This window comes from Engraulis encrasicolus, chromosome 20 (assembly GCF_034702125.1).
Source record: "Engraulis encrasicolus isolate BLACKSEA-1 chromosome 20, IST_EnEncr_1.0, whole genome shotgun sequence".
NCBI lineage: Eukaryota > Metazoa > Chordata > Actinopteri > Clupeiformes > Engraulidae > Engraulis > Engraulis encrasicolus.
The window spans coordinates 4,839,364-4,849,234 of NC_085876.1; positions in this window are offsets into that span (position 1 = coordinate 4,839,364).

The following is a 9,871-nucleotide window of genomic DNA, read 5'->3' on the forward strand; positions in this document are numbered from 1 at the left end:
CAGCAGAGAGAGAGAGAGAGAGAGAGAGAGAGAGAGAGAGAGAGAGAGAGAGAGAGAGAGAGAGAGAGAGAGAGAGAGAGAGAGAGAGAGAGAGAGAGCAAATAAAACAACAAATACTGTATAATCGGCCTCCATCAACTGTTTACATGAGCAGTTTCTTAACCTACTAGTAGAATCGGTTGAAACATTTCAATCATTTCTACTTCAGGAGATTATGTAGCTGTTGACATGAAGCATATTTCAATTGGTTCATAAATCAAAAATGCCCATGTAAACGTGACTAGTGACCAGTGTATGTGAAACGAGAACCAGAGCATACGTAGAAAAAACATGGATGGTGTGGTTTGTGATGGGGAAGAAAAAGGTGATTTACGGGAGGGGCAAGAAAAAAGGGAGAGACGCATATGGAGAAGAAACCTATATGAGATATGGAAGATGAGAGAGAGAGAGAGAGAGAGAGAGAGAGAGAGAGAGAGAGAGAGAGAGAGAGAGAGAGAGAGAGATGCTATATATAGAAGGAGAGGGGGATGGGAAAGAGGTATTAAAAATAGAGAGATGGAGAGGGAGATGGAGTGAGACAGAGAGAAGAGGGGGAGGGGAAGGAACGTGGGGAAGGAGAGCAAAGGGGTAACAAGGGACAGAAGCTAAGTGATGGGGGAGCAAGAGAAGAGTCGTTGTGTGTGTGTGTGTGTGTGTGTGTGTGTGTGTGTGTGTGTGTGTGTGTGTGTGTGTGCGTGTGTGTGTGTGTGTGTGTGTGTGTGTGTGTGTGTGTGTGCGTGTGTGTGTGTGTGATGCAGAGGAGCTCTGACCAACACCAGATGAACCCAAAGAGCAGCATCAGCAGCACTGTCACTGGCCGTGCATCACACTTGTGTGTGTGTGTGCGTGTGTGTGTGTGTGTGTGTGTGTGTGTGTGTGTGTGTGTGTGTGTGTGTGTGTGTGTGTGTGTGTGTGTGTGTGTGTGTGTGTGTGTGTGTGTGTGTGTGTGTGTGTGTGTGTGTGTGTGTGTGTGTGTGTGTGTGTGTGTGTGTGTTGGACTTTGTAAGCATATTGGCTCAAGCACCATTCAGGCGCATCGTCCCCTTGCTCTCGCAGATCAATGAGGAGCGCGCGTGTGTGTGTGTGTGTGTGCACGCGCGCGCGCGTGTGTGTGTGTGTGTACATGTGTGTGTATGTATGTGTGTGTGTGTGTGTGTGTGTGTGTGTGTGTGTGTGTGTGTGTGCATGTGTGTGTGTATGTGTGTGTCTCTGTGTGTCTGTGTGTGTGTGAGAGAGAGAGAGAGAGAGAGAGAGAGAGAGAGAGAGAGAGAGAGAGAGGAGAGAGGAGGAAGTTTCAGAAGGTAATGTTGAGAACCAGACATCCCACTGCACCGTTGCTGTATGAAGTGAGGTGTGTGTGTGTGTGTGTGTGTGTGTGTGTGTGTGTGTGTGTGTGTGTGTGTGTGTGTGTGTGTGTGTGTGTGTGTGTGTGTGTGTGTGTGTGTGTGTGTGTGTGTGTGTTCTCGTGCGTGCGTGGGTGCATGCGTGGGTGCGGTTGTTAGAGGGAGAGGAAAGCAAAGGTTAGAACCTGAAGCCCCAGCGCACCTTTGATATATAAAGTGGTGTGGGACAGAGGTGGAATGGAGCACATAAATGGAGTTAATCAGAGTTATGTGAAGCAGAGAGAGTCCCTCAGGAAAATATTGATCCGTCTTCAAGATTCTCAAATCTATGACGTCACCATGCCTCTTCGTGAGCTTAGAATTATAAGGTTCTTTTTTTTTTTCATTTATCCTTTATTTATCCAGGATTGTCCCATTGAGACTAGAGTCTCTTCTGCCAGGAAGTCCTGGTCAAAATGGCAGCATACATATAGTTACAGACACAGACAAACACATAGACAAAAAGGAAAATAAATGTACAAAAAACACATTAAGAAGAATAAGTTTACATAAAACATATTGTGAGATAAAAATTAGCCTATGTGCTGCATAGTCAGAAACAATGATACTCTTTGTATACTGTATTAATTTCCTTCTTAAAAGTCTCTAATGAGGGCTAAGAGTCCATACATAATATCTTCTGCAACTCAATCCATAGGTATGAGGCATAAAAAGAAAAGCCTGTTTTCCCTAATTCAGAGCGAGGAGTACAAGACTGAAGAACTAACTTGTGTGACGAACGTGTGCCATAAGATAAAGTACAAAAAGTCAATAAATTACAGATATAATAGGGAAGTTTGCCCATCAGTGCCTTTGCAGTAAAAAGTAACATGCAATTACGCCTTAAATACAAGGATGGCCATTGGACTTTAGAGTACAGATCACAATGGTGGGTTCTTGAGGGGGCACCTGTTACAAATCACAATGCAGAATGATAAACTGCATCCAGCTTTTGAGGAGACATAAGGGTGCATGCATATACATTGTATCCATATATTCCAACACTGAGAGAAAAGAACCAGCCTTTTTCTTGCTAAAAATGAAAAACATTTTTTCAAACGAAAATAAAAACCAACCTTAGGTCTTAGCTTTCTTAAAAGATTATTTATGTGTACCTCAAATGTGAGCTTTTGGTCTAGCCAAATACCAAGATATTTGTAAGAACTAACCCGCTCCAGGAAGGTACCATCAAGTGTTGCTAAGTTACCATCAGGACAAGATCTTGAGCTTGTGAAAATCATATACTTTGTTTTATTTGTATTTAGTGCTAATTTCAATAGCAATAATGTATTTTAAATAGTTATAAAGGAAGTTTGTAAAGAGGCCAGAGCATCTTACACTGATGTACCAACGGTGTATAAGATGGTATCATCAGCATACAGATGTACTTTGGCTGGGTTTAGGCCCTTATCTATATCATTAATATACTGAGAAAACAGGATTGGGCCAATCTCCGTTCAGTGTAGGTTCTGTCTCTGTTTAGGGTAGTTCTGAGATATTGAGCATCAAAGTTTTTACATCCCAGCTGTTTTGTGAGATAGAACCTTTTTATTTTATCAATAACCGTGTGAAATAATATTTTTTTTTACAAAAATAACACCACACAGGCATTAATAAACATGTGATGGGTCAGATTATGTCAAAAACTCAATTTCGATCAAAATGGAGATAGAACCTTGTAATTCTCAGCTCACGTCTTCCTTAAAGCTTAAAAAGGCTATCGCCTGCCACCTCTACTGGACTGGACTGGACACACACACACACACACACACACACACACACACACACACACACACACACACACACACACACACACACACACACACACACACACACACACACACACACACACACACACACACACACACACACACACACACACCAAGCCTTCAATCAAAAGACAATTTTCTAATATGGCAACATATTAGACAATAAAACTTTTGTAATCTTGAATCTTGAATCCTTTGAATCTTTATGGATCTCTGCGATGTGGGGGAGGGGGGATCTTTTGCGACACTTCACAGATGATTTGGCTTCTTAGCATTAATTGGGCTCTATCTACTTACACACCACACATTCTCTCTTTCTACTCTACACTAGCCTGATAATCATTAACTTTCAAATGTCTTCGAGACTTGGTCTGACCATTGAGCATAACAATTAACATTTCCCAAACGACATGGTTGACCCTCCTCCCTTGTTTTGCTACTGGTTGTTTGCTTCCCGTCAAAGTGTGAGGAGTTCCCAATATATCTGGAGGTCAGAAACGATATTTGTATTGCCCCTGGCCTGACTAGAAGCGACGCTGAGGGTGTTGCGTCACTAGGAGGGCACGGCCTGGCTACTTAAATACTAAAAACGCTCCTTCTGTACCCTTCACTACATATGACCTTATACATTCCAAAACGCTAGCAATAACGCTTTCAAGAAACACACCCCAGGTCAGCGCCACTCAAGCTGTCATTTGTTTTTCTGTTCTTAGTGCTTCGTTTGTTTTTCATTTTTCCTGGTCTTCTAATCCACCCATCTCTGAATTTCTCTATCTCGGTTGCCATGGTTTCCACCTACTCCCCTTCATGACCTGGTCATCAGTCCTGTTCCATTTTACAGTAATTACATGGACAGTTGTTTCCTGTCTGCATTATTATACATAAGTGGTGTGTTTACATCTGGAATAGCAAGCCACAAGCAAATCTTAAATCATAACAGAGCCCTGCAGAGATCCCTTCCATCTTGAGACACACATATGGACGCACGCATACAAGCAGGCACTCAGGCATGCAGACACGTACACAAACACACACATGCACGCACGCACACTCAAGCACACACACACACACACACACACACACACACACACACACACACACACACACACACACACACACACACACACACACACACACACACACACACACACACACACACACACACTCAGTAGCTGTAGCAATATTATAGTGAGATATTGACCACTAAAGGTGTGTTCAGGCCGACAGAGAACTGTGCCGGTGCCCATTCCTGCATCTAATTTCAATGCGGTTTGTGTTCACAAAAAGTCTGAGCCTTTGGGAATCGGGAACAGTTGGTTAGCAATGCGAGAGAAAAAAACTCTGTGAACCGTCATGACATTGTGGACATCAGCAGGTTCATCCTGGTAACAAATGGTCACATACGGAAAAGTTCGGTGCCCGGTATGAACACGAGTGATTTTCAGGTAAGCACTTTAGTTCCAAAAGTAACTGGTGCGGAAACGGGCACAGCACCACTCTGGTCGGCCTTTATCCCTTTTTATGAATCCCAATTCAACCAGAGTGTATACAGTACGTGATGCCTTTTACTGTTCCATTGGATGTTCTTTTTCCTGCCATGTTACTGTATAGAGCTTGAAAGTGACATCCTCCGATTTCATGGGACCCCACAGGGTTTTTAGCGGAAAATTTTAGCTTGTAATCCATTGGCGGTATTAAAAGGATATTTCGATCCCTTTTGCATTGTGCCACGGGCTTAACATATGTTGTTTCTTATATTTTTGTCTAATTTTTCATTCCAAACACCAAACGATTTAGAATGGTGAATGGTGACAGCCTCGGAACCAAATATTGAAGCTCCTTAAATAGCATATTTGTAGCTCAGCGCATATAACGGCTGGAATCAGAAGATATTTACTTGCTACCATGCGGTGAGATGGTCAGCTAAGGACCCGTGAATGCGGAGCTAAGGCCCTTTTCAAGCCCTATTGATGCCCATTTCTGGTGCCCCTCTCTCCCTGGGCCCGTGAAAACCTGTTCGTCAACCCCTGTCGCACGCACGCACGCACGCATGCACACACACACGAACACATGCACCCATGCACACATGCACGCACGCAAACAATATTACCTTCCAACATACTCTTGTACTGGCATGCACACACACACACAAACACCATCTCTCTAGTCCTTGCCTAAAGCTTGTGAGCATCGCTGCTCATCAGATCAGATCAGATCCATCTTACAAACACACACACACACACTGACACACACACACACACCCATGTCTTTGTCACTTTGAGTAAGGGTGGTTATCAGTCAGAGGGGGTATTAGGGAGAGACTTAAATTAGCCACATGTACATACAAAAACCCTGTGTGTGTGTGTGTGTGTGTGTGTGTGTGTGTGTGTGTGTGTGTGTGTGTGTGTGTGTGTGTGTGTGTGTGTGTGTGTGTGTGTGTGTGTGTGTGTGTGTGTGTGTGTGTGTGTGTGTGCCTGTGTGTGTGCATGCGTGTGTGTGTGTGTTTTTAATTTAATTTCATGGCTCATTTTCATCGGTTGTTTTTCTCTCCCTCTCTCCCCTCACACACACACACACACACACACACACACACACACACACACACACACACACACACACACACACACACAACACACACACACACACACACACACACACACACACACACACACACACACACACACACACACACACACACACACACACACACACACACACTGTTTCTCTCTCTTTCTTTCTCTATATCTCTCTCTGTCTGTCTCTCTCTCACTCTCTCTCTCACACACACACACACACACGAACACGAACACACACACGCAAACACACACATTCTCTCTCTCTCTCTCTCTCTCTCTCTCTCTCTACTGCCCTCTGCCTCATCCGCTGAGCTGTCTTCCTTATCTGATAAGTGTTTGCTCCCCTCCCCCCTCTACTAGAATTGCCACACACACACACACACACACACACACACACACACACACACACACACACACACACACACACACACACACACACACACACACACACACACACACACACACACTATACCACTCTTGGGAAATATCCCATATTGGCGCCCCTTGCTTCCACCGCCATGAAACCCTACACCGTCCCATAGCAGCCTATTAACGATGCTGTATGCTCTACTCTACCCCTCTAACACGTCACTGTACTGCTTCATTTGCAACATTGTGATCACGCATACTGTGAATCTGCAGTGTAGGAAATACACTGTCACATGCATATCACATACAGGGTGCAATTTGTCAAGAAAACAGGAGGATGGGGAAACGTTTCAGATTTTATGCAATATCAATGGAGTTACATAAAACCAGGGTTTAAATAATGTAAAAAAGTGGAGCGATCCAAACCAGAATACCTCCCGCCCCCCCTATGAATCATGCATACATACATACAAGTATATACATACATACTGTGCATACATACATACATACATACATACATACATACATACATACATACATACATACATACATACATACATACATACATACATACAGTACATACATGCACTGTACATACATATATGTACATTTGTACATACGGTACATGCATACATGCATACATAGTGCATTGCTATTTATCTGTATTTTATTCCCTTGTTATGCGTTTTATACATACCGTCTCAGTTTCAAATACATACAGTATACATGCAGATCATACATGTAGTCATACATACGTAGATTGAGGTGTGTGTGTCGGAGGAGAACAGGAGAAGGAGATTAGAGATGTTAATTCAGATGTTCTGACCTCTTGAGGACCTAGTCGGAATCTCCTAATGTCCTATTACAAAATAATGACCATACACGCACGCACGCACGCACACACACACGCACACACACATACACACACACACACACACGTGCATGCACACACACACACACTACACAGGTCCAATCTGAGTCTGAGTATCCTGCAAATGAAATTACGGTAGACTGCAGATGATGCTTCCCTCCGCCTCCCTTGCGGAGTACAGCTGGATGATGTATTCAATTGAATTCAATTTCATTTCTGATTTCAGACCCAGGGGGATCCATATTACACATAAAAACAATATGATATGTATATGTCCCCTGTTCTCTGAATGAGATGAGGGAGCTATCTCTATGGGTGTCGCTCATTGGCTGTTCGACCTGACGAAAACGATCTAAAATCACTCCTGATTGGGTGCGCTGCATTGGGGGCGAGAAGCCCACTTTGTCAAAACCATCTGTTTTGAGCGCCAACCTCACATTCCGCGTCACACTCTCTGAGGGTGGCGCAAGAAGGGTGTTCTGTAGAGATGGCTCCCTTATCTCCTTCAGAGAACCGGGGACATATACATGTCATATTGTTCTCTTTCATTGTTCTCTATGGGAGCCTTACAATCTCTCCCTATTGCACTCGACCGACCCCATCAGGTAGGACTTACCCTAAGTCCCCCTGAATGGATGGCGCTCCCTTCACTCAAGTGACAGTTAGTGGACGTGCCAAGAACCCTGTGTGCACTGCCAGGGGCAATGTGGTCACATCCAACCGGTAAAACCAGACAATGGTGGAGGGGCTGGCCCAGCCAGCCGCCCTGCTCACCTCTGAGAGCGTAGCACCTATAAAGAGGGTCCATGATGTAGAGACCGCTCTAGTAGAATTCGTTCTAATCTGAGCAGGAGGTGGAAGCCCCTTGGACTCACAAGTCAGCACAATGGCTTGAACCAACCATTTGGAAAGCCTGAGATGTTTCGATAGCGCAAGCCGTTTTGAGGGGTCGGCAAAACACTCAAACAATTGCTCAGTCTTCCTAAAAGAGTGAGTCCTGTCCATATAAATACAGGACACAATATGTGCTGCCGCCTCTCGGAAGTGAAAGGTGGAGCGCAGAAAGCCTGAAGTTCTATTGGCTCACAGCTAAAAGCATTCTGAATTTTAGGGATGAACGTGGGGTTTCATCTTTAGAGTAACATGAGCATTATCCTCCGCAAACTGCATTGACAGTAAAGGCATGTATTTCATTCACGCTTCGTTGTTGCTAAGGTGAGGAGAAGGGCAGTTTTGATGGCGAGGATGTGTAAATCCCCCTCTTGGAGAGGCTCGAAGTGGGACTCACACAATGCTTTCAGTACCAAGGGGGCATTGTCTGCTGTGATACAGGACGTAGGACGTAGGCGTCAAGCACCTTTCATAAACCGGCACACTAGTGGGTGACTCTCTTGAGTGTTAGTACAGAAACCAACATGGCATGCAGAAATCACAACCAGATAAACTTTGATGGTAGAAAAGGCCCTGCCGTTCTCCAACTGTTCTTGTAGGACATTCAAGACATTTCACAGTCTTTATTGACCATTAGGGATATTCATTTTCAAATCAGACAAGTCAATTTCGTCAGGTTAAGCATTAGTCAGATCTTTTGTACATGCAGAGACGACATTTGCATGTACCTACATCCACATCCACATACAGTACATATACACATACAGTATGCATATATTTCTCACCTCTACATACATCCCATACAATCAGGCTACACATGCTTTCTTTATAGCGCTTCACCAAAGGCAGATGGGTCTGCCCATGTTCTTCAGTCTTACTCCTAGTTGAACACCTCAGAGTTCTGTGACAGTTCAGCACCAGTCATTTACGTGCAAGAGTGGTGTGGTGTGTGGTGAAGTGTGTGTGTGTGTGTGTGTATGTGTGTGTGTGTGTGTGGGTGTGTGTGTGTGTGTGTGTGTGTGTGTGTGTGTGTGTGTGTGTGTGTGTGTGTGTGTGTGTGTGTGTGTGTGTGTGTGTGTGTGTCATTCGGTCATTTTAAAGTGCCAATACAGCTGCAGTGAGCAGCTATCAGGATATCATTTCACTTAGCACCGACTTGAAAACTCCATCACATCACCTCACTCTGCAATTTGTCTCAAGCAGCTGTGTGCTTTCATCTCTCTCTCTCTCTCTCTCTCTCTCTCTCTCTCTCTCTCTCTCTCTCTCTCTCTCTCTCTCTCTCTCTCTCTCTCTCTCTCTCTCTGTGAGACCTGATATGAATTCTGCTGGGCCTAGATTATTGTTTCTCAACGGGGGTTCTACAGGCATTGAGACCAATACAGCTGAGAGGATTGCTCAGTTTCAATTGGGGGACATTAGTCTATTTCATTTTTTAATGCTAAGGGGGGCATGGAAAGGCGTATGATGAGGTCTAGAAAGTATTGGGAGGCTTTTCATGAGGTCAATGGGACTTGTTCAAAAAAGGTTGAGATTCACTGGCCTAGATGAAACAGTGAACAGAAGAGAGGAATGAAGGAAGGCAAAGCAGAGAGAGAAGGATAAACAGATGGAATACTCTGTGAGAGCGGGATGGAAAGGAACAGGATGTGTGTGTGAGAGAGAGAGAGAGAGAGAGAGAGAGAGAGAGAGAGAGAGAGAGAGAGAGAGAGAGAGAGAGAGAGAGAGAGAGAGATATGAAATCACACAGCTGCTTGAGACAAATTGCAGAGTGAGGTGATGTGATGGAGAGAAAGAGAGAGAGAGAGAGAGAGAGAGAGAGAGAGAGAGAGAGAGAGAGAGAGAGAGAGAGAGAGAGAGAGAGAGAGAGAGAGAGAGCAATGTAAGAGGGGAAAGAGGGAGTATGTCACTGTGCCAGTGAAGGAGACAGGCAATATGCTGCTGAAAGAATTAGGGCAATACCATATGTAGCCTTCA